Below are 25,694 nucleotides of genomic sequence, written 5' to 3' on the forward strand. Positions count from 1 at the left end.
TCAGAACGAGGCCCCGCCCACGTCCCAACGAGGACAGCCTGACTTCCTGGCTCCCCCGGGCCCGCGGCGGTGACTTCCACTACGGCGGCCACGAGGGGTAGGCTCCCTCTTGATGGTGGATACACGGCGGGGTGGGCACCCGCCGTAAAATAAACAAATTAGCGGGGTGGGCACCCGCGAGCACACAGATCAGCGGGGTGGGCACCCGCTCGGGTGATAACAATGCCGGGTGGGCACCGGCCTCCAGAATCAAAGCGCACACAGCGCTAGGAAGTCAAGCAGCGCACACAGCGCTACAAAGTCAAGCAGCGCACACAGCGCTACAAAGTCCAAGGAGCGCTCCCAGGCGCTGTAAATCAACAAGGTCCAGCAGAAAGTCCTTCAAGAGCAGGGGGGCAAAGGCTGGGCCCAGAGCCAGCACACAGGGCCCTCCAGCAGGGAGGCAGTCCCCAGTGGTGGTCTCTCCTGGCGCCCAGCAGCAGCAGGCCCCCTCCAGATGATCCTGCAAGAGGACACAGCCCCTTTTTATACAGTAAAAAGTCTTTGTCTGAAGGTGCAGGGAAGGGGCGAACCAGTTCCAACAGGTTCCTGAGCACTTTGTTTTGCTCAGCCCCTCTCCCTATTCACTGGCAGGCCAGGGTCATCAGACGCACCACAGGGGCCGGAGCCAGCAGTGTGTGGGGAAAGCCCTTTCCTATTCAGGACCCAGGTATACTCCTCCCCAGCCATCAGTATGCTAAACTCCCATTCACCACTGGGTGACTCCTCCTGTCCCTGGGGATTTCCCTAGTCCGTCACATGACCTCCACCAGCCAATCGCCAGACAAGCCACACATTTCATACTGCACACTGAAGTGCCCACTTCTAGAAGTGGCACTTCCACACTAGGTACATGCACGCCGCACACATCATCGCGCAGCATTCAATCACACGAGTCCGCACATACCAAACTCGGGCCTGCACACCCCACGCATCAGGAACTACCAGGACACATACATTCCCCCATGCATTCCTATGGGAGGGCAGGCCAACCTCACAAAACGCATGCACTTTACCCTGGGACACAGCGGTAAAGTGCGCAGAAACCCAAAATCACTACACCAAGTTACCAAAAAAAGAGCAAAAAGTCTCGGGGGTGAACCTGCCAGAAGGGCCAAGTCCAACAGAGCCCTTTTGCTGTTTCTATTTTTTTTAATTCTATGACCTTAAAGTTAGTTAACGGTTTTATTCGGGACTACCTCTAACTCTATATTCCCCTGCATACTAGTGTTTGTAAGTATAAATTAGGATAAGTACCTCGTGGGTTATTTACAGCATACTTTTTGAGTGCTGAACTGTGACTCAGATTCTATATAGCGTATAAGGGGTTTCGGGCTATGAGTCCTGATTTGAAAAACAAGGTGGGCCATAGCTGTTATTTCTACCCTCATACTTTGTCATAGCTACATACATCTTGCATAAACAAAATTCATTGTTCGTCTTCTTATAGAATCTGTTTCCTTTTCCCTGATATGCTTCGCATTATGTGTGAGTTGCCCATTTTTATAATTTGTGGGTACGTTGATGCCACTAGGTCTAATCTAAATCATGCTCGTCAGCTATTCTCCCCCATTTGAAGTTAGGATATAGCCCTTTTCGTCACTATAAGGAGCCCTCTCTCGTTTTCTCTACAGATTCTGTTGAATACAGATTGATTTCTGGCCATGACAGCAAGATTGTTATTGCTTGCTCCGTAAGGATTCTGTTACTGGGAGCATGAGTCCTCACCTTTACTATGATAATACTATTGTACTAAGTAAGTCCTATGTATCTGTTTAAATTTGACCAGACGTTTTTTATTATTGGACCAATACCGGGCAATACTTCTAACTTTAATTATTGACTAGGGCTTCACAAGCATATTGATGTTTCTTCTTCCTTACAGTCTCTTGAGACCTACTGCGGAACAGGAATTAGATTTGGGACATCAAGCCTCTTTATTCTGTACCAGAGTGTACACAATTTTTGGAAATTCGTCTCCTGCTCCCCATCCCTCGTTCAACTCGATCTAGAGACTCAATTTTTGACGATCCAGGATTATATCTGACCTGAAGTTTTTGAGGCCTTACAAGTGTGTATTATGTAAATATAATCTACACTTATCTCCATTCTTCTGTGGGCACACTTGAAGGTGTTTTAATTTTTCTTTATTCTTTTCACCAATGGTTTATGAGGTCTCATTTTTCCATTTTTCTGCCTCCACTTTCTATTCTTACTTTTCTATTGTTGTTTGTCCGGTAGCTCTCCTTTTATCTAAGCACTTTTGAAGTCTTCCTAATGTCCTTATTGTGTATTAGCCATTATGCATTTAATAAAAAGATAACCTAGTTATCTCTTTTCCCACAGATAAGACTGACGAGGCATAAAAGTAAACTTATGTTATTCATTTTTGATTTATTTTTGGTTCACCTTATCAAATTGTATTGAGTTTCACCGTTTGTGAAATGCCATCAATGCCCTGAGGAAGGAAGACTCCGAAACGCGCGTCGGCGCATTTGTGTGTTCTCTAGGTTTTTGTTTTGTATTGTTTACATATATGTATTTGATTATTGTATATGTTCTTATTGAACTGTTCACTTTTGTATACACAGCACGGATTGTTATTGTCTAAATGTGATCTTGTTATTGTTTAAGTATTATTTAATATTTGTACTGCTTCGTCTATTCTAGCCTGATGAATAGCTGGCTATTTGTAATACTTCTGAACAAAAAAATGAAATGATTTATTCAAAAAAAAGAAAAAATTGATCTACAACTTTATATTTTTATAATAAAAAACAAAAGAATGTTATAGCAGACTGTTTCTCTTCTGTGGTTTTGAGAGGTTATCTTCCTAATAGGGGTTCTTCTCTCGTTTTTTGAAATGCTGTTTATATTTGCCCAGATTACTGGGGATCACTAGGAAGGACATATCAATGTCTCCATCACAAATCGGCAATGCCTGAATGGGTATTCTGACTAGGCCAGAGTCCACTTCAGAACCCAGGGTCAACCCTACTACTCCCTTATTCTGAGTACCACCTCCACCAGTAGCTCAACTAGGGGGAACAGTTGCCTCATGGGCTTGAGTGGTGGTGGTTTGCTCTTTGGACTTGTTACAATCAGAAGTCCAGTGCCCTTTCTGTTCACAGAATTTGCACCAGGGCTTCTGTTGGCCTTTTTGCCTTGTTGGATTGTGACTCCCCACCAGCTGTAGATTTTAGGGGCCCTTGGGAAGACTTCTGGTCTTTTGACTTATCTCCACCTTTCCCAGAGCCCTTAGAATACTGCTTTCTGGTATCACCCCCTTGGTTCTGGCTTTTCTGCCTCACCCTGGTTCTGACCCATTTGTCTGCCTTCTTTCCCAATTCTTGGGGAGAGGTCAGATCAGAGTCCACCAGGTACTGATGCAACAACTGGTTCTGGCAATTATTAAGGATCGGTTCTCTCATGATAAGATTATAGAATCCCTTAAAATCAGTAACCCTACTGCCAACCAGCCAACCCTCCAGAGCCTTGGTTGCACAATCTACAAAGTCAGTCCAGTCCTGAGTCTGTGCCTTCTGGGTGTCTCTGAACTTCAACCTCTACTGCTCAGTGGTTAAGCCAAACCCAGCTATCAATGCACCCTTGAGGAATTCATAGTCATCAGCATCCTCTTCTCTAACAGTGAGGAGCTTGTCTCTACCTTTATCTGAAAAGGAGAGCCACAAGATTGCTGCCCACTGCTTTTGGGGGACCTGTTGTAGTCTACAGGCCCTTTCCATAGCAGTTATCCACTTGTGGATATCATCCCCACTCTGGTAGGGAGGAACAACCTTGGACAGGTTCCTATGGTCTGGAATATATTATCTGACTCTAGGGACACTGTTGCTGCCACCAGGGGGTTCTAACCCCTCTCTTTTAGAAGCTCTCTGGAGCTCAAAGGCTTCTCTGTCTAATGCCAACTGCTTGGTTTTGAGGGAAATCTTGCTTTCTCATACTGCAGCAGTTTGTACATTCTGTCAGAGGAGGTCTCCCTTCTATGAAAGTAGGAGCTCCCCTGCTGGACAGATTCTGTGCCAGAGTGATAGGAGTGGTCAGACCCTCTGGAAAGGGACCTAGGCCTTTCCTCCACTCTGTCAGTTCTCTTAGGGAGAATTCCTCTGTCCTTTTCAGATCCTTGTGGATCTGGCCCTTCAAACACAGAGTCCTGGTCATCTTGATTTTCCTCATCTGAACCCAGACACTGTAATTGACCCACCCACTGATTCAGACCCATTAGCTCCTAGAGCTAATCTAAGATCATCTGCTGTCAGCAGATCTATCAGGTGTAGTGTGGAGGGACTCTGTCTAGCTTCAGGTACCTTGCAGCACACCTGGCTTTCAAGTCAAAGAAAGTCATGTCCTTATACTGAGGCTGGGTGGACCCACTGGCTCCACCTTTTGAGGACATTCTAGTGTTGTGCAGTGTTGTGCAGTGTTGCACTACCTACACTAGTTTGTGGTCTACTGATCCTAGCTTGAGCTGTAGAAAGGGTGTGCTATCCCTTGACACACAGCTCTAAGTTCAGTAGAACTTATTGATACTAAGTTTGACTTTATATGTACCTTGAGTACCTATAGTGGTTTTCAGTTAGTAATTCAAATAGAGATTTTCTGGTAAAACAATGGCAAGCTGGAATCCCACACGCTGCCCACCAATGTGAGAAGTTGGCCTGGTATATGCTGTTCACTAGTTAAAGTGGACACCTTGCACCAGTACAATTCGACTCTTATGGTAGTAGGTTTAAGACAACCTTTTAAAGAAAGCTATCCTAGTGGTAGCTGTGGAGAGCAGCCTTCAGGCTAAGTCTTTAGAGGAATGTAAAGCAGCTTGTTTTACCTTATAATCTCCGGAATTACTAAATGAAAGGACACCACACAGGTATATATATCAAATATATATGTATTTATTACTAGACACACTCTACTAATCTCTTTATGAGATTAGAAGTCAGGAACATATGCACAAATCAACGTTTCACAATAAATTAAGCACAAATATGGCTGGGGCCCTAGGGGCGTACCAGACCATATACAAAAAAAGTGGTATAAGAATATCGACTTGCGAGGGGACAAGGCCCAGGGCCTGCAGAAGCGCTAGGGACTCACTAATCCACCCAAGGCAGGTAAGTAAAGGGCCCACCCGAGACGCATGCAGTGTGAGAACACAGCTGCGGATCCCAATTGACTTCAATGGAGCAAGTCGCAGTTGGACTTTTAGAGTTTTAGGATACTTCGGGAGAGTCTACAAGCAAGTCACTCACAGGGTAAGTAGTTCTAGAGCCAACACACACAGGAGCACCGTAATGCTAGAGTTTCCTCACCCAGGGAAGCCGGGTGCATAGGTGTCTTTTGGTGTCGGGTTGCGGCGTCGTTTTCAATGGGAGCCAAAGAAGACTTGTTGCTTGTGAAGACAGAAGAAGTGTCCAGTGGAATCCAAGGCTGGATTCAGAAGAAGGAAGACCTGAAAGCAGAGGGGACAGTGTTCAAAGTCACTTGGCAGTCACCCGGGGCAAGGAAGCTGGATGCCCACAGGCGTCGGATGATTTCAGGTGATCACGGGTGTCTTGACTCTTCAGCCATGAGGTCCAGGAGGCGTCAACATCGACCAGAAGCTGGATTCGGCGTGTCGCACGAAGTCTGCAGCTTACTGCGGTGTCGGTGACCAGATTGGAACCAACAAGTCTTGGTAACAGCAAGTCTCGTGGAAAGTGTAAAAAGTCAGTGGTGCAGACCAGCAAGGTCTGAGGGACTCACCCAGCGAGGGTAAGTCAGGGCAGGCCTGGAGCAACCAGGGGAGCCTTTTGGAACTGTAGAAAAGTCTTCTGGGGACCCACAAGCCAACCGGAAAGGGATCGCTAAGATGCCTCGGGAGGATTCACTCAACAGGGGCCCACGGTCACTCGGGACAGGGTAGGACTCTGTTCTTCGGTGGAAATCCTGATGGAGGCTTGGACCACACGTGGTCCAATGCACAAGTTTGTAGAATGTTGTGAAGGGGTTGCACTCGAAAATAGTGCACGGTACCCAGGGGTTGCGGATCCCCGTCACTCGTGGGGTCCATTTGCCTCAGAGTCGCTGGGGACTCACGATGGCCTTGGAGAAGTCAGGAAATCCTCTGCCTGGGCTGCAGGGACTTTGGACTCTGGGAGACGCTTCGTGGGGCGTGCTTGGTGCCTCTTTGCCGCTGACACCGGACCCAGGGAAGCAACTACGTGGACCAGGGGTGAGCGGGGTGACCTCGTGACCAGCGGTCACTCCCCCCCTGCATCGGCTGCTTTATCTGCAACTCGCGCCTCCCGCTTCGCGGGAGACGCTTCGTGGGGCGTGCTTGGTGCCTCTTTGCCGCTGACACCGGACCCAGGGAAGCAACTACGTGGACCAGGGGTGAGCGGGGTGACCTCGTGACCAGCGGTCACTCCCCCTGACGGCGGGGCGTATTTACAGCCTGTAGAGACGCGCGACGCGGGACGCGCGCGGGCGGCGCCGGGCTAAGCCCGGGCAAAGGGCGGGCCGTCTGTGGCAGTCCGGGGCAGGAGGAGGCAGGGCTGGGACATCCCTCTGACATCGGTTTCCAGGACATCTGCCCCACATCAGGTACTGCTGTTGTCTTTCACATTCACATTCTTGCTCCATGAGTGTTGCTGTGGAGGTGTTCAGCGTTAGTGTACATTGGCTGTAATCTGTATTTAGTTATAGCCGACATTCAATTTCGGCCCATATTCTATGATGTCTGGCCCTAAGAAAAACAAGGTGGTCACGGGGGCTGGTTCCATGAATAATTTTCTTGTTAAGAGGGTGACCAAAATCAACGAGGATAGAAGGGCTTCTTTAGGTAAAGCAGACGCTCTGGATTACGTCCCCTCCCCAGCTAGAGCTGCTACACTGGAGGATTTCCAAGATGGCGAAAGAATCTTGGACTGTATGCTAGATGAACAAAACGCTACTGAACCAATAAGTAATACAGTAGCCTCCATTCACCAGGAGCCTGATACTGGATTAATGGTCTCTACAATGAAAGATACGTTATGCCCTGACTCTGAGGAAGAGGCAGAAATATTGGAAGAAATTAGGGGAAAGAGACCCTTTAGATCATGCAGAAGGCAGCAAAGCAAGAGGGGGGGTAAGACTGTCCACAGGAGAAGAGGGGAAACTCACCGGCCGGATAGTTACATTTCCCCCAAATCCAACCCAAATGCAGAGATTATAAAGGAACCCAGTATTACACTGAGCTCAGAGCAGTTTGATTCTCTAATTAAACGTATGGAGGCGGCTGTTGACCTAAAACTTAAGGCTCCCATTGACTGTCTTACAGTCAAATTGGACACCGCAAATGCGGAGCTTAAAAGGCTAGGAGGTCTATTGGACCAACGGCTGGTTAAACTTTCTCAGGTGAATCCCTTACCCCCTCAAATTAGTTTAACAATTCCTGAAGTGATGGAAGATAGTGCTACAAAAGCCCCCAACCCTCCTTCTTTGATCCCTCCGGTTAGTTGCCCGGTTAACAACCCTACTGTTCCCCCAGCCATCTACCCCCCACCAGCAGATTTGGATGCTGATCAGGCTAGGGGATTGCAGAGACCTGGCCCCTTATATAACAATAATGTTGCACAAAGTAGACGCGTCAATACTATTAATTTGCCCCCGGATTGCGCCCCTTAGGTCATCGTACTTGCAAATGTTCCGTTGTTTTGCTCAGGTAATACTGAGCCGCAAGAGGAAGCGCATGATTCTCTCAAAAACAAAGTGGTGGCCTGGTTAGGTGCTAAATGTGGTTTCCCTTCCAAACATGCTGGAGATATTATTACGACGAGGAGAGTGAATTGGATTGGCCCATCAAGGAAATCATGTAGAGGGGATTGCGTGGTTGTGAACTTTAAATACCCACAACATGTGGCCACAGTCCTCCTACGGGCAGCATCCCTGTTGGAGGACAGTAATAGTATCCGAGTTCGTCCACTTGGGTATTTCTACAATCAGGCCAATTTGCCCTCCTTGCCCAGACCAAGATCAAATCCATTTACCCCGGTGGGGCCCAGTCGGGCTCATCAAAGTTCGTTGCTGGGCCGTGAAATCTCTAGTACATTTGGTCCCCCCCATTACAACTTATAACAGGTTTAATGTGCTCTCAGGCCTCGACCTCTGTGATTGACGGGGTGAGGGAGAGGGTACAGAGGACGCCGCCGTAGCGGCCCCAACACCAGTGGTCCATGTACCTTCTTCTGAGGCGGTTAAGAACAGTTCACCAGAGTTTATTAGTGACAATGGGGACACGGTTAGGCTGTTATCTTGGAACATTGCTGGGTTGCGGGCTAAGAAGGGAGACCCCAATTGGGAAAACTTTGTAAAGCGTTATGATGTTATCGCATTGCAAGAGACTTGGGACTTGGAGTGTGACTACTGGATAGATGGCTTCACATCCTTCTTTGTCCCTGCTTTGCCTTCCCCTGCTGGACGGAACAAAGGAGGTCTCATGATGCTGGTTTCGGTGAATTTAAAAGGCAAATTGATTATGATAGACTGCGCTTCCAATAACTTTATTATTCTGGAGTTAACTTTAGAGGATGGTGGCAAACTATTGTTGGTTAACTGTTATAATGCTCCTAACAGCAATCCAGAATCCTTGCATTTTAATTGGTTATCTGATTTTTTAATTCTCTACGGAGACAAGCATTCCACTCTGTATCGATTCATTTTAATGGGTGATTTTAATGTTCATTTGTGTTCAAAATGTGTCATGGTGGAATCGGAGGGGCCAGACAGCGTGTCACCCCCTCATTTAGAACACACACAGAAGGGTCGAGCACTTGAACATGTACTGCAGGAAAATGAGCTATTTGAACCTGAATTTTATGATAATACTACACGGGTTGCCACCTACACGGGAAGGGCTAGCGACTCGATAATTGATTTTATTTTTGTTTCGAGATATTTTCTTAATTATGTGATTTCATATAATGCAATTGCTATGCCCATGAGTGATCATAATCCTGTTGGCTTGGTGTTAACAAATAGTGCCTTCTTGTCAAAATCTGTTGTTCCCCATCGGACTATACTGCCTGTAAAGGAAAAGGATCAGGGGAGAAGACTTAAATGGGAGACGGTTGTACCGGAAAAAATTTTCATAACTTTATCCAACTCAGTCGCGGAAGAGTTAATCGTGTGTGCCACTCCATCAGCTGGGCACAATGATATCATATCTTCCTTTGAAGATATTTGCCGGTTTGTGTCTAGCAGTCTTTTAGCCAAAGGGCAGGGGGCTAAACAAAAGCCGGCGAAAGGCTGGTTTGATAAAATTGCAGTAAAGCTCATAACCGCCTTAAAAAAGCCCTCAACACTCGCCCAAGGGATAAGGAGCTTGTGGCGCGATTAAGAAAGGATTATAACACGGCCACTACTCTGCGTAAAAATGAATTAAAAAGCAAAGCTTGGGAGGACTTAAGGGATAAAGCCACTCTAAAAAATAGCGCTGAGTTTTGGACAATAATAAATTCCCCATTACTTACAGGCGCTCAAAACTCAGCACAGGAACTAAATATCTCAGAGGACGATTGGCTATCCCATTTCGAAAAAATTTATGACAGGCACAGGGAGCCGGACCCTTTTATAATCCCCGTAAATGAGAGCCCCATGGAGCCGGTGAGTTTTGAAACCACTGAGGTACTTAGAGCCATAGAGGAGACAGCAGGGCGCAAGGCCCCTGGCCCCGATGGAGTGCCAGCGGACATGTACAGGGCAAATCCACTGTTTTGGGCAAACATTTTAACTAGAGTTTTTAACGCCGCCGCAATAGTGGGTTTCCCTCAGTCCTGGTCTCTAGCTACAATCGTCCCAATATTCAAAAAAGGGCAGAGAGGAGACCCAAAATGCTATAGACCAATATCGCTTCTGGACTCCTCGGTAAAAATTTTAGGCAAGGTTGTCCTGGCGAGGATTTCTGAGTGGGCTAAGGGGAATAACATCCTGTCCGAGGCACAATTTGGCTTTAGGTCAGGGAGGAGTACTGAGGACCAATGCCTCAACCTCCACCTCATACTCTCCAAATATACCAGAGCAAAAGGGGGCAGCTTATTCCTTGGTTTTATGGACCTGTCCACAGCTTTTGATCTTGTTAATAGATCTAAGCTGTGGGCAATGTTGCTGGAGATGGGCCTCGACAGTTCCTTGGTACACTTTCTGGCGGAGCTCCACAAAGATCTGAGGGCCCGTATTAGAATGACCACCGACGGAAAGTGTACCGAGAGTTTTAGATCCACTAGAGGGGTCCGCCAGGGATGCATCCTGGCGCCAATTTTGTTCACGCTTTACGTGAACTCGTTGGAGGGTTACCTAACGTCTGCCACAAAAGATTTCCCGAGCATGGGGGGTGCACCAATTCCGGTGCTCCTCTATGCCGATGACGCGGTACTTATAGCTAGGACCCCAGTTGCCTTACAAAAGCTACTTGACGCCTTTTGCAATTTTATGACTAGTCTCGACCTGGTGATCAACAAAAGTAAATCACATACCATGTCAGTAGGATGTGGTATGCATAAAGAAAAATCTTTTTTCTGTGACGGAGAGGTGATTACTAGTGTCAAGGTCTTTACCTACTTGGGTGTGATTTTTGACCAGAGGGGAACCTGGACACCGCAGCTAACATCTAAAATGAATGCGGTAAGAAGTTCATATGCTGCAATTCTGGGTTTTGCTAAGAGATTGGGGGGGAAACCTATGGAGGCTATTATGGCCGTTTATAAAGCCAAGACTATTGCAATTGCTAGATATGGTGCAGCTGTCTGGGGTTACGTTAATTCTAAAGATATCCAGACTGAGGAAAATAAATTTTTTCGCTCACTGCTGGGTTTACCCCAGTCAACGGCTACCTACTCAGTCCACCTAGAGTTGGGAATGGGTTACATCCTAGACATAATAAATCTAGCTCCACTCTTGATGTGGATAAAGCTTTGGCTTAACCCAAACCTTAGCCTTAATCATCGGATCATTAAAGATTGTCTCCAACTTGATCACAGGAGGGATATTCAGTGGCTGTCTTACATTGAAACTACGACAGCACTTTTGGGACGCCCTGAAATATTTAGTAGACCTGAAGCCCTGTGTAGAGCTGACCTGCCGTGGGTGAAAACAAATTTTCTGAGAATTCGCATGGCCGAGCGCGAAGCCCACGATTTATGTAAACCCTCTGTGAGGGCTCATGTTCTGATATCTCCTTCTTGTGTGCTGGCTCCTTATTTAATAACGGTAACCAACCCTTTTCATAGATGGCTTTTATCCAAATTTCGGTTTAGCCAAATTTATACGGTGCTGTGGGATGAGAAAGACTGGTGCAAGCTGGAGGAATCGTCCCCTTGCAAATGTGATGGTTTCTCTATTCAGGATAATGCCCACTTTTTGTTTTTTTGTTCCTTCTATCATGACCCTCGCACTAGATATTTAAAATCTATTTTGAAGGACCTGGGTTTTATCCAGTATAAGCCTGCATTGTTATATTTACAGATGTTGCTCTCTCCACTAATTATGTACTGCACTGCTAGTTTTTTAGCCGCATCTGTGAGATGCAAGAGAGTAAGGCTAAGATTGGAAGAACAATAGAAACTTGGATCCATCTATACTGCTCATTCGAGTGCATTTTTTAATGTATTTTATGCAATTATTGCCTTTTTATTCTGCTTTTTAAATTTATTAACTGTTTAATACTGTTTTAGATGAATTTTTGATATTTGCTGTAGAATGCTTTTATGATTTTAATTAATCGAATAAAGTGGAATTTGACTTGACTTGACTTGACTCTGGAAGGAGCGGGAAAGATTGCGACCGTTGATGCAAAGTTTTGGTGCCTGCCAAGCAGAGGAATCACACCTTGACTCCAAGGGAGATTCTTCCGTCTTCCAGAGATAATGGAACGTAGAAGGTCCAGGATTCTTCTTCAGAGCGTCGTCCAGGGATATCTAGTTTGCAATGGCAAGGGTTCCCTAACTTATACTAGAAGAAAGGGAGGGACTAGCTCTATAACCCCTCCTATGGGAGGGTCAGGAGAGTGGGTGGTTACACCCACTTCCCTTTGTCCAGTTTCACGCCAGAGCAGGGGCAGGTAGCCCCTAAGCTGGTTTGAACTGGCATATACACAGAGGAGCCTACTGCTCCCCCAGTGAAGGACTTCAAAGCACTTTAGGAGAGCACCCACCTAGCCCCAATACACTAAACCCTGTCTGGGAGGTGGTCACTCCTCCCTGTGACAGGATACCTATTGTTGGGCCTCCTCCACTGCAAGTTTCGGTCATCAGCAGGAGGGCAGCCCAGTGTCTGTGACTGGTGGCATCCATTTTGTGATGCCAGGGCTCTTCAGGATTCTACTACGTGTCCACAGTAGGTACATGTCTATGCCTCTAGAAGGGTGGGATCATACTCCCACATCAGTTACTGGTGTGGGGGTATGATTCCAAAGCGTTTGATACCAAACACAACATGTTTTGATGCAGCCATTCTAAAGTTAGCATTAACCGCGAGGTTATAATGCACTTAAGAGTATATGGTTTGACCGCATTCACAAACAGCCCCAGAGAATAGACTGAGAGCTGCAGAGGGGCCCTGCTCAGGCAGAGGCACCCCCTCACATGGAAACCAAGCACCCTGCCCTCAGGATTGATAGGGCCTGCCTTAGGGGTGACTGATAGGTTTAAATGCATGTGCAGGGAGAGATATAGTGAACCTATATCTCAGTGAGGAGTGCTAGCACCACCTCACCCAGGCTGCAGTAGCAGGCCTGTGGTGTCAGATTTAGTCTGCTTCCCAGGGGTGGCATAACACATGCTTCAGACCCTGGTAGGCCTGTGAAGTACCTATGCCCTTGGTACCTAAGGTACCATATACTAGGGGCTCATAAGGTACCACAGTATCCAATCACTAATGCATCTAATATGCACTCCAAGTTGTTTAGAGAGAACAGAGAGGCTGGGGCCCTGACTAGCAAGGTCCCAGCCAGACTATAGCCAGAAAGCAGTGTCAACATCAGAAAAAAAGGGGGGGCAACATAAGGAGTAGATCCTACTCTCCTACAGTGCTTGTATTATATTTTGCATGCAACAATCTGTAGATGAAACCAACAAAATGGTTAAGAAAACGTTTTTCTTTATGCTACATGTTTGACCATGCCCCCACATTTACTAACACCAACCCCATTTTTCTCAGGATCACAAACAGTTCCTATACTTTGTATTTACTTGGACTGCTGATTATAGGCCGTCCTCAATACAACTGGCAGCCCTACCAAGTGTCACGAATTACGGGCTAGTATAATGCATTTCAGTACTAATGTCCTCATTACCGCACTAAAATGCAATGTCGTGCCTAATGAGCTTCTCTGAATTGTGCAACAACTGAGGCACTGTAGCTCTCAGAGAGGTGGCTAGCATTGTGCTTGCTGTCCTACCCCAAGGAGTTAGAGTGTGAGACGGGCCCAAGTTGAGAAGAGGCGAGTGTGGTGATCCGGGATCTTGAGCGCTCTCAGCTTGAGCCTATCTTTTTTAGTTTAGTGTCTGTTGTTGTTACGCAATTAGTTATTTACACAGTAGCAAAGAGTAAACTATCGTCTGCCCTTGTCTACGCAAGTTATGTGGCATCCTGCAAGACATTTTATTGAGCAAAGAACAAAATACACTGCATGTGCGAATATGTGAAACTGTGACCTCGAACGGTTAAGTAATATTGTATTTGTATGTTCACATTAGAAAAATAAATAAATTTAACAGGGATGGCAATGCAAGGTCAATCCATAAGCTTTGAATAGGGGAAAAAAAAAGAGAAGATGGAGGAAACAAAAGGAGACTAGAAGAAGAAAGAGGGAGAAGCTACAAGGATTAAAAGAATTGATAGCCTTAGAAACAGGTAGAGTGAAAAGCAAGAATTACAGAATTCATAAAATAAAAATATTCCATAATAAGTCTAAGCGAGTAATACCATGTATAGTTAGGCCGGGGGAGGTTTATCAAGTTCCCTTGCAGTGCGTGACAGATAATTCCCGAGTGGAATCTCTAGCTGTTGACTCTTGAAGATTTTCATCAAATCTGGTTTGTAACTGTCAAGTCTGTGACGGTAACAGACTGAATTTCACCACCTTAGAAGAGTAATGTTATCTGAAGATTTCAAATTGGAGGTAATACCAGTAATCACTATAGAAAGAAAGAGATCTTTCAGCTTCCCTAGCAGTTTGTGGGAACTCCAGATTTTGTGCAAGTCACCCAAAAACAGTAAATCACATGACAGAAGCAGAGAAATATGGGTGATCGCTCCAATGCAAGACCATATCGAAAGCGGATAGAGTTGGGCAAGAGAAAAACATATGAAAATCAGTGCCCTTTTGCGTATGGCATCGCTAGCAAATGCCATGTTGTATGAGTTTAAGTTTAAAAAGACGAACAGGAGTGTAAATAATTGTGGTATAAAAGAAATATAAAGTATAAGTCAGACTGGCTATACGTGCAGTGGAACGAGTCCCATTCCAAAGTCTATCCCATAAAGAGGTTGGCCATACAACACCAAGATACGATTCCCACAGTGTCTCATTAGATGTTTTGACATTAGTTGGACCAGACCTTCTTAGAGGTTTACACATACATGCTGCTTTAGGGTGAGTGGAAGTTGCAATTGGGTGGTGAGAGGAGAAAGGATGTGGGGTAACAGGGGAGCTAAACTGTTCAAAAGCATCTTGAGCCAAAGTGAAAAGTACATGATACAGGAATAGCATGCAAGGTGGGGGGGGGGGGGGAATTGTATATTAACGATAGATTAGAAAACGGGATAAGGGAGTCTGAATGATATAATTGTGCAATAAGAAGTATACCTTGGTTCTTCCAAGCCTTCCAGCACCAAGTCCTACCTTGTTTTTTAAGTAAATTGTTATGCCACATAGGACTGTTGAGGAAGTGCTTAATGGGGGTGAGGTGTGAGGTGAAATATGGTTTCAGTATAGTACAAGCATGAGTGCTAGGTAACCAAAATGTTGAGGGACTGCATAGAAAAACAATGTGTTTATGACAAAAGGGAGAAATAAATGTTTTTCCAGGGAAAACCACAACTTGTGAGGAACAACAGTCAGCATAGACATGCTGGTTTGTAATTGCTTAATGCCAAAAGCCCTGGGGTAGTTTAAAAAGTCATGGAAATTCACACCACCATGGATTTGGGAAGTTTTAACTTTGAGAGCGAGATTTGAGATGCTTTACCCTGGCATAGACACTTGGGCAAGATTTTATCTATTGAACCAAAAAACAAAAGAAAACAAAAAAAGACTTGGGTATCCTAGCGAGAAGGGTCATGAGAAATAAGTTAATAATAGGAAAAGGTATCATCTTGATAGTGTCTAGGTGACACCACCAAACAGAGACCTTCTCTGAGAGAGGTTTAAAAGCTTTTCCGATAAAACATCTGAATCAGTCTTAAGTGTGTTCTTGAGAGTATTGCAGTACCATACACCCTCACATTTAATTTTGGAAGAATTACAGGATAAGCCAGTACAGTGCATATTAAATGGTAGAACTTCAATTTTATCTACATTAAGTGTATAGCCTGATACAAATATAAATGAAGTATGAGAAAAAACAGGAATAGAGCAGTCTGGACGAGACCTAAATAAAAGAATTTCATCAGCATAAACTGTGAATTTAATGTGCGTGATCATTTTAAAGCCTGTAAATTCCTCTGAAATCCTTAGTTAATGAAGGAAAGGTTTGAGAGCTAAGACGAATAATAGGGGAGATAATAGGTAACCCTGGCGAGTACCCTTTTAAAGAGGAAAGAAAGGAGACTGAACACAGTTTGCTGTGACCGAAGAACGTGGTAAGGAGTAAAGTATGGATATAATATGATGAAAATTAGGGCCAAAATCGTGCCATTCCAAGGCCTTTGATAAGAAACACCTAATAACCCTATTGACGCCTTTTCCCCATCCAGTGATAAAGCTGGCAGAGGAACCTTGATCTTAGAAGCTTTGTTAAGGATGTTTAGAAAAGTACAACAGTTATCTGCTACATTTTTATTGGAAATAAATCCAGATTGGTGCAAGTCTACAAGATTAGACATGTGACGTAGCAAACAAAGAGCAAATGGGCTGATTTCGACTTTGACAATGCTGAGCTGGCTCTCCGCCGGCACAGCACTGCCAAAGCCGTGTAAAGACCGCCCGCCTGATTACAAGTGCAACTTGTGCAGCGGACGATCTTTTAGCTTTTCCCATGACGGTGCCCTGAAAAAGGGCACTGTAATGGATTGGCAAATTTTCCAGCAGGGCATGGATTGTGAAGTCCATGCCGTGCTGGAACTGGGGGTGCAGGCAGACAGGGTTTCGCATGTTGTGCCCCCTGAAAGCATTCCCATGGGGGAGGCATGGGGGTACTATAGGGCCCCCTTTTTCCTCACCGCCAGCCTTTTCGTAGCAGGCTCACCGCCATGAAAATGCTGGCGGTGGAGGAACTCGAAATATGCTCGGCGGGACTGTGCTAGTCCCGCTCAGCAAATTGCATTGCCCCTCAGCTGCACCACCGCCAGAGAACGGCGGTTTCCTGGCGCAGCGAGCGCTCCGCCAGAACGACTCAGAGTCGTATTCCGGCGGTCAGACCACCACGAGTCTGGCGATCTATGGACTGCCAGACACGTTTTCAGGCCCAAATACTTTGGCATAAATTTTACTGGTTAAGGAAATGGGTCTGGTGCTTTTGTATTGAGTTAGATCCTGATCTTTTTTAGGAATTAGACATATCATGTCTTCTGCAAAAGAACCAGAACTTGATGTTATGACATGATTAAGTATTAAGAGGTTGGGTAAAAGGAAATTAGCAAACTGAAGATAAAATTAGACTGTAAAGCTATCTGGGCCTGGTGCCTTACCCTTGGGGCAGCCTGTAAGGCTGTAAAGAGTTCTGCAAATTCGAGCGGGTGATCTAGAGATGGGAGATCAACCGGTGGCAATTATCTGGGTTTAAGGTTAGAAAAGTAATTGTTAAGAGAGTCTACTGATGGTATGTGTTTTGGAGTATGTAGGTCTTTATAAAGAAGCAAAACATGTTGTAATACCTGTGTCACTGAAGTATTTTACAGCATTGTTGTCTGTAATGGATTTAATAGCTGTTTTTACACTTCTGTGTTTCAAGTACCGAGCTAAAAGAGATCCCACTCTATCTCGTGTTTACTTTTTTTTTTTGTAAACTTTATTTTCAGTTTATATATTATAAACAATAACACACAACTGGCATCAAATCAGCGCATGCAAGCAGATCGACGACCTTTTTAGCGGCCCTTAGGACTACAGGCGGCATCAGGGAGGGAAAGGACTCATGGGGAAAGGAAACTATAACACACAATTATAACACCAAGAGGAAGGAACCGGGCATATCTCGTGTTTACTTTTAGTAGTGTATCACATGCTTGCTCGGTTGTATATTTGTTGAATTCTAATTTAGCTGTGACCAAGGCTTCAAGGTGGGTCTTACTAGTTATAGGAGTATAACAATCATGTTCAAGGGATTTTATATGTGTGAGAACAGAAGCAGACTTTTGTTGCATGGACTTCATTTTCGGATTAACATAACCTATGATAAAAACCTATTGATGCTGCATTAAACGTGTCCCATATAGAGTGAAATGGTCTTTGGTTAGTGTTGTTAAGGTGGAAGAATTCCTCAATGACCACAGTATAAGAGGCAATAAAAGAGGCATCTGAAAGTAAAGAATGATTAAACCTCCAGGAGAACGTTTTAGATCTGCTAGCAAGAATGTCTAAGTCAGTGATCACTGGCACATGGTCTGATATCAGGATAGAAGCAATCTCTGAGTTAACCATATGCTGCAGTAAACCTTTACTTAGAAAGATCTAATCAAGTCTAGACTAATAATGGTGAGTGGGGGAGTAAAAGGAGTACACCAAGAGGTCAGGATTGTATCATCTGCATGAATCTGAGAAAGTGTGCTGAGAAATTAAGGGCCTGATGACGACGGCAAATAAGACCGCCTTTGTTGGGCCATCGGTGGCAGTCCCACCGCAGTCGGACCGTGGAGGTCCACCTGCCGCATTACAATGGTGGGTGGATGGTGTGTGGTCGGAGAGACCGTCCGACACTAAATCAGATGGGTGGACTGTAATCACTACATTGGTGGCGGTGCCTGCTCATGCACCGCTGTAGGGATTACAATGTCAGTTTCCGCTGACCGTTTCATGGGGGTTAACCAGACATGAAAAGGCAGGCGGAAAGTGACGGGGGGGCTATAGCTGGCCCTCTTTAAATCTTGGGCATCCACTATGGGCCCTGGGGGGGCACCATATCCCTGCACCAGGTGGCAGGCACCGCATGGTGCAGGGATATGCAAAATGTGTTTATTTGGTACTGCGACCGCAGCACACGCCACAATACAAAAGATACACATTGCAACCACCTTGAAGGTGGTCGCATTCTAATGGCGATGACATGAGCACGGACAGCTAGTCTGGCAGTCCCATTTCCGACAGAGTGGCAGTTGAACAAACATCATCATAATGAGGCCTGAAGTTTTTTAAAGCTTTGTGGGAGGCATGGGGAACAAATTGTGAAGTTGAACCTCTGTCCAAGAAAGGGTCAAGGATTTGATTGCAATCACCTCCTAGTATTAAGCATGCTCAGAGACAGTGTGAGAGACTTCACCAAAAATTTGGATCCTGGTGAGTAAATATTTAAGATAGTAAAAGTAGTGTTATCAATTGTAAGTCTAACAAGTACCCAGCAACCCTCCATATCTTGATGTTGTGAAAGTATGGCGAGTTGAAAGATTTATGGCAGAGAATAATTACACCGTTTTTGTTTGTGGTAGAGGAAGAAAAAAGATGTTGCCAAACCATTGTTTTTTAAGCTTAGCAGCCTCTGAATCATTAAGATCGGTCTCCTGTAACAGAGCTATATGAAATTTCAATTGAGCTGGGAAAGATAAAGCAAGCTGATGTTTAATGGGGTTTTTTGCATCTAGAAATTCCATATAACTGTTTTAAGTTGCATCACAGAAATTAATGTACATCCGCTGTATCAAAGAAAATGCCAGGGATATCAAATTAGAGGAAGTGAAGTAAAAGGAAAGAAAGAGGATTAGTGTTATAGGACATCCTGATTATCTGTTCTAGTGTGCTGCGAGGTGGGGCCCCGGGTGATTGCTGCAGAGTGCACCTAGGAACCGAGCGTGGCTTGCAGGATTAAGAACAATTGTCTTCACAGAGTGGGGTCGGGTGTCACTTGGCACCTCATGGATTCAAGATCAGAGGGTAGGTGATAGACTGTGACTGTCGTGTGTTTACACCCAGCTGCCAGGCCTGCTGCATAGTTGCAGCAGCAGCCTCTGGGTAATCTATTTCACCAATACATTCCTTGTTTACATTTCACGTTTTATTTTAGGGTATTAGTGTTTTCCAGTTGATGATGTTTTCTGTAGTTTTTTAAAGGATCTCTTGCATCCCCTGTGCTGACATATTGCTGCCTATGCGCAGCTGCGTAATACAAGCAGTGGTTCTGCCACGAAAAGAACTTAAAATATTTCTTACTTTGTCCTCGCAAAAGGTAGGACTCCAATCAATGATACAGTAAGTCACTACACTGATTCATTGAATAACAAACAACTCAACTAAATTGTGTGGTCAAATGTTATATTGAAAAATAATATTTGTTGAAGAATTTGTGATCCAAACCAGGACAAATACACAATGAACATAACTACTAAATGTAGTTTTTACCCAATCGTGAAACACAAGAGAAGCGAATACAATGGTTTCTTGCATATATCACAATATAAAATATACATAACCAATAATACATGTACAACATAGATAGTTAGCGTCATGTCATCAATGGAAAATCCCTAACAAGACCTATGATCTATTCTCTTAGCTGTGATGGTCTGGTTGGGTAATGCTTGTCATATGAATGCCGACATTTCGACCCCTTAAAAAAAGTATGAGTTTGAAAAGCATCACTGTGGGGTCTTCATCAGGACTAAAGAGCAATAATTGTGTATCGCCTTCCCAAGAGTGTCTCAAGGAATGGCCAAAATGGTTAGCCTCGTCGTCAGTACATGGTGACCTGTATGTCCAGGTACAGGTGTTTATTCGTAGTAGGCAGCCATATTATGGCGTCCTGGTAGGGATTGAAATAATCTTGGCAATTGTATAGAGTTGGAAGTAGAGAAATTAATAATCTCCTCCTCCTCCTCCTTTATCTCAAAAAAACGATTAGCAGGTACTGGAAACCGACCCTTCTGACTGTTCTTGGTATATCCTATGTAAGAGGCATAGTGTGCTCCCTTTAACCTTCGGTGTCTGGTGTTCAGAGTAAAGTGCCTGAACATGATCCCACAAACTCGGTAGGCTCTGGACTTAATTAATAAACGGGGCCAGCGGCCTCTGTATTCACAAATCCTCAGGCACCAGGAGCAAACTTGCTTCCTTGAAACCTCTGGCGTCTTGCGCTCGGAGTATACTGAAGAAGCGTCCTGGGCATGGGCTTTTTCACGGGCACTCATTCAGATTACCTACCCACACCCACAGAAGGAGTTGTGGAAAGGTATGCGTCAGGGGGCTGGACCTGTATTCATTGTGGGCAAAGACAAAAGGCAGACACGTGACTTGTGCCTAAGTAATGGAGTCACTATCCTTGATCAAATCAGCCATGCTACTTTCACAATCATTGCAGCCACTTTCACATGCATTATGGAAGGTGCAACAGAGAAGCAAACATATGTTGCACGCATCTAATTTTGCTGAACTATAATTGCATAAGTGGCACCCCAGAGCAAGATATCAAGAAAATCAAGCCTTTGGAAACACGTTAGTTTAGCTTGCATTCCCAAAGCGTATTTACATTTTCCAGAAGATGTTGTTTCTGTTGTATTTTTCAAGAAACGTGACTCTTGTACAGTGCGTACTTTGAACGGAGTTGCCTCCATGTAGGGTTAAGTTCAGGCTATGGATGGGTGTTTATGATGTATGAATTATTGAAAACTCTAGAGCAGAGGCTAAAGGCAGTGAATGTTTCTTACAATGCATGTAAGTGGTCATACAGGTGGTTAGAATACATACTCATACAGTTTTTTACTTCTCTGCAAAGTGCACAGAGCGATGGTAAAGCCTTAAGGTAAACCATGTCAGCGATGCAGTGAATGTTTGCAATTCACATTTTACTTCATCTTGAATTCCCTAATATATGCCTTTTCATTTTATTTTTTTGCATTGGAACGGAAAAGTCCTCTGCATGGTAAAGACGTGTACCCCTGCCCTGAGTGCCCAACTGATTGTTTTTGTCATAGGCGAACACGGATCATGCGCTTCGGCATGACATAGGGCTGTCTCATGGATGGTAGTCTTTTTGGACCGGGAGGGGTACCCAAAGCGCTACCCTCATAGTGATAAAAGGCTACCGCCTTCACCAGGAGTTAAAACAGTACAAGCGTGGTAGTGGCAGCATACCATCTAGTGATGAGTAGTAGTGAACAGAACCTTTTTACCCTGTGTCACTGGAGTAAGGCTCACAGACTCACTTACCTTATTAAATGTTCTGCAGCTAACTCACCCTTGGCCTACATCAGGTACGATGTGGAGTGCTGCGCTGCACATGAATAGTGACTGTGTTGAATGTATATGTGCTCTGGAAGTGTACAGTACAGGGACAGAGCAGTACTGTGCAGTGCATATGTGGATAGTACAAGCACTAGGTGTATGTATGACATCCAGGTGTGAACTGTAATCACTCACATGAATTGTGTGGGGGACAATTAGCTTAGAAGTCATGCCTGCTATGGCAGACCTCTTTCACAACGGAACAGAAAAAGCAGAAGTGCCCGCTTCAAAAGAAGTGGAACACCAACATAAAACTTTGAAGACCCAGGCCCTAAATCACATTTGGTGTCTGGTAAAAGGACTATAAGAGGAGGAGGTTGAGTCCCCAAAAACTGGTCATCTGCCTAGCAGCTAGACGGGCTGAGTGAGAAGGGAAAGCTCTACTGCCTGTGACTAGGACTGGGGGCCAGGGCCTGCTAGTTTCCCTGCTGGGTGAAGGGATATCACCCAGGAAAACAGGACCACCTTCCCAGGAGCCTGGAGCACCAGCGCCTGCCTGCTTGCCAAGAGTAGTGTGCCCTGTGAGGAAGAGGAGTGCGTTGGAAGGAGTGGGGTCCAGTGGGAAGCCCTACCCTGAGGACTCCCTGTGAGAGGATTTAGCTGTGCACCCATCGGGCCGCAGCCTGTGTCAAGACTGTTTTCGGTGACCTCTGTATGCCAGAAGAGGGCCCCCGTAGACTGTGTTAAGTATTGTGTGAAGGGCATCAAGCCCACACGTTCTCTATGCGGTGACACTATATGCCAGAAGGGGCCACAGGTGAAGAAGTGTGACCAGCGTGCCAGGACTTGTGAAGGCCTGAGTGGTGACCTTGTATGCTATGAGGGGCCACCGTGGAATGGGCGGTTGCACCTAAAGAGTCTATGTTTCGTCCGGAATGTACCAGAGCAAAGCTTTGTGCCCGGAGGGACTAAGGGGACAAAATCAGAAGACTTCGGACCGTCGCCCCAGGATGGGAGTGAAGCTGTGACCAGCGGGTCTAGCCACTCTGAAGGATCAGCACTGACTGATCTCTGTGGACCAAGAAGATGCTGAGGAGGGCCATTGTGCCAGCACAGGACTCCAGCAGGGAGCTGAAGGACTGAATTCCCCCCACCAGGGAGAACTTGACTTACTGCACCACTGTGAGCTGGAAGCTGCTCCGATCGCTGGGAGAGGCCGCTCCACTGTGAAGAATGAGCCTGCATCAATCGACGCTGCCACATGTACCGTGAGCATCCCAAGTTCTTTGAGCTGTACCACGAGCAGCTTGTGCTGAGAGCACCCACTGTCTGTAACGCCAAATGCCTCCGTGCTGCAGGAGTGGATAAGACTTGAACAGGCCTTTGTGGTCCCATGGGATTCATTGCTGAAGGTCCTGTGGCACCATAGACACTTCAGACTAAAATCCTGAAGAGTCAAAAGAGAACTCTTGAGTACAGCCAAATAGTTTGCATTTCCTGATGAAGTGGCCACCACTGAAAGGGGAATAACCCTGAACATGTTACACGGAGGAGGGTGTGACAGGGAATCAGCTGACAACTACTAGAGCCCGACCTCACGGTGGCTTGTGGTATTGCATCTGACTATCGCATGTCTTTGCATGTGTAGGATTAGAAATAAGATACTACCTTTTCTTATAAAGGCAACTATTTGGCTGGACATTGATTTATTGGTTGTGCTGTTTGCACTCTGAGTTAGGAGTCATGTCCACTGACTTGTATCTACATCCCTGCTTCTTCACCCCCCAAAGGAGCCTTTACTACTCGGCTACAGCTACCACTGAGAGACTCGTGCAGAAGAGGTACTTGGCTTAGCTAAGCGGAATACATAGTAGGTTGGGCTCTGGGACATCAGGAGTAAAAGGCAGCCACTACCAATGTTGGGCCCAGTAGCCTCTGCGTGCCCAATGTTTCTCTGAAAGGGGTTCTGACATTATGCTTTTTGTAGTTCTTTTCCATTCAACACATGCCTCTTCTATAGTGCATACTCTAAATCAATTTGCATCCAAGTGTCTGGGTAAGTTCAGGTTATGGGTGGGTGTTAAAGACTGGCATCAATTGATAGGTCTTAAGAGTTTCACATAGTGCCCATTATTGAGTGATACAGTTGTTCGCGCTACAAGCTCATCCGGTACTTGGTCTCTTCGCATACCACACAGAGCAATGTTCACACATTTGCCATTTGTAATTACCATTTTACATGAGTGTGTAAAGAAGGTGTACACACACAGCTGTCAAAACACTGACGGCAACAAATATAAAGAAACGTGTCTACAGACGAGGGAAGAGAGAACGAGTGGTTGTGTGGTGAAGAAGCACAGAGTGAAACGAAAGTGATGAACAGATAGGAGATGACATGCAGGATATGCAGAAGGAGGATTTCAAAAAGATGTGGGGAGAAAAGGGACTGCAGTGTGAGAGACTGCAGAGGTGAGCGATGCAAAGGGGAGAACAGCCCTGATCGTTTTGAGAAATACCGAAGACCACTACCCCTTCCATACATCCTAGTAACAGAAAACATTTACTTATGAAAAAAACGTCACACATTTGACAGTACAATGTCGCTCGTACCACACTGAAATCTTAGAACTGTCACACATAAGAAACATGAAATATTGGTAACTGTGAACTAGTGGCTACTAGAAGTGTCGCCTACACAATCTACTTACTACTAGGCAGTTAAATATAACATACGGTAGAGGACCACTGAGTTTGGGGCTGTTCTTAAAGGAGACGCTGCTACCTACGTACATACCGATCCTCGTGAAAGAGAATAGATTGGTGAACCTGGCCCTTACCTCCGACCTGTCGACAGATGGCCTTAAAAGCCCTATATCCTTCGCTTTGCTTTTCGACTCTAACCAACTTCAGCAGGTGAACGGTAGTGACAAGCGTACTTTAGAGAAGTGATCCTTGGCAACCATGCAACCTCGCATGACATACGGCCTAGCTTCTGCGCGTCCATGTAATGCGAGAAGCCTATTAGAGGAATGCACATTAGCAGCGACGAATAGTCACGTGATACGGAAGTTCAGTCATAGTTTTGCACACCCACCATCGGTGAGAGGGTAAACGAGCAAGATCAACGGGCCAGTTTCGAGACACCGTGCCGTATTGGGTTCGCAAAGACGGGCATACAGTAAACCAGCGTTACTTTACTCCAGAGGCGGTGCTGATGATCATTAAGCGCCTGAGCAAAACTTTTTTTTTTTTTAAAAGCATGCGCTTGCTAGTGAAGGATAGGCAGTTGTCACACACAATTACCATTAATCAGTGCCTTAAGTGAGATTAAAAAAGTAGGGGGTCTCTAAAAGAGCCTTCGCTAATTAGGTGACGTTAAGAATCCCTTAGAAGAGGTGTGGCCTAAGTGATTAAGCGTGTGGGCTGAGTGATTAAGGGCGTAGCTTACAGCATTCTGTGTTTCATACAATGTGTCCCTGATCTGTATTTTGTGGGTGGGGCTCTCTGTGCCTTTTCAGTTTTTTCCATGTGGAGAAGTGGGCGGGATCTGAGGAGCACGACGTGCCCATACTTTTTTTAATTTAATACAAACAGTTCCCCCCACTGTTAGTGAAAACACAACCGTCCCTGGACGGATAATTCCGTGAGCTGAAATGCCCTAACTAAAACGTAAGGCTTGGAGGTTTCTGTGCTGTGAAACCGAGGGGGGAAGACAGCTAAACAAGCCTTCTTGCCAGGTTGCCCGCTCGCCTGAAAGAAATGCCGCTGCCCGCGTCCCAAGCAGTGGGACATCAGCAGGGCAGCCCTCTAGTGGCCGCCCGTCGGAGCCTTCCCCCTTGTTTGCCTCGCGTGCGAGGCTACGCCCACGAAGGTTATGACCTCCCAATAGTGTGTAGGTGGAGGCGGGCCGTTGGGGGTGGGGGCGAGGCTTGCCCCCCTACTTAGGAGGCCCTCTCGCCCAGTTCCTCCTCTGTTCCCTGCGCGCCGCTCTTATGCATGGGTCGGCTGGGGTGGACACGAGAAAGATGGGGCGCAAGGAAGAGGAAAGGGTCAGGTATCAGCGATGGCCGGACAAGACGATCGAAAATTGGAC

The 25,694-nt window shown here is 45.6% G+C and overlaps 1 protein-coding gene across 3 annotated transcripts in view; it reads right to left on the reverse strand.

The window, feature by feature from the left end:
• Positions 1-24,634, reverse strand: part of LOC146860205 (uncharacterized) — a 515,433-nt gene extending 490,799 nt beyond the window's left edge. The window contains exon 1 of one of the 3 annotated variants that reach the window (XM_085644046.1): positions 24,439-24,634. The gene's annotated coding sequence lies outside the window, so the exon portion shown is untranslated. Of the gene's footprint in view, positions 1-24,395 lie in introns of all 3 variants that reach the window. The other 2 variants (XM_085644048.1, XM_085644047.1) reach the window with 2 other exon arrangements.
• Between the last annotated feature and the right edge of the window lie 1,060 nt (positions 24,635-25,694).

Source organism: Triturus cristatus, chromosome 3_1, assembly GCF_964204655.1.
Source record: "Triturus cristatus chromosome 3_1, aTriCri1.1, whole genome shotgun sequence".
Lineage (NCBI taxonomy): Eukaryota > Metazoa > Chordata > Amphibia > Caudata > Salamandridae > Triturus > Triturus cristatus.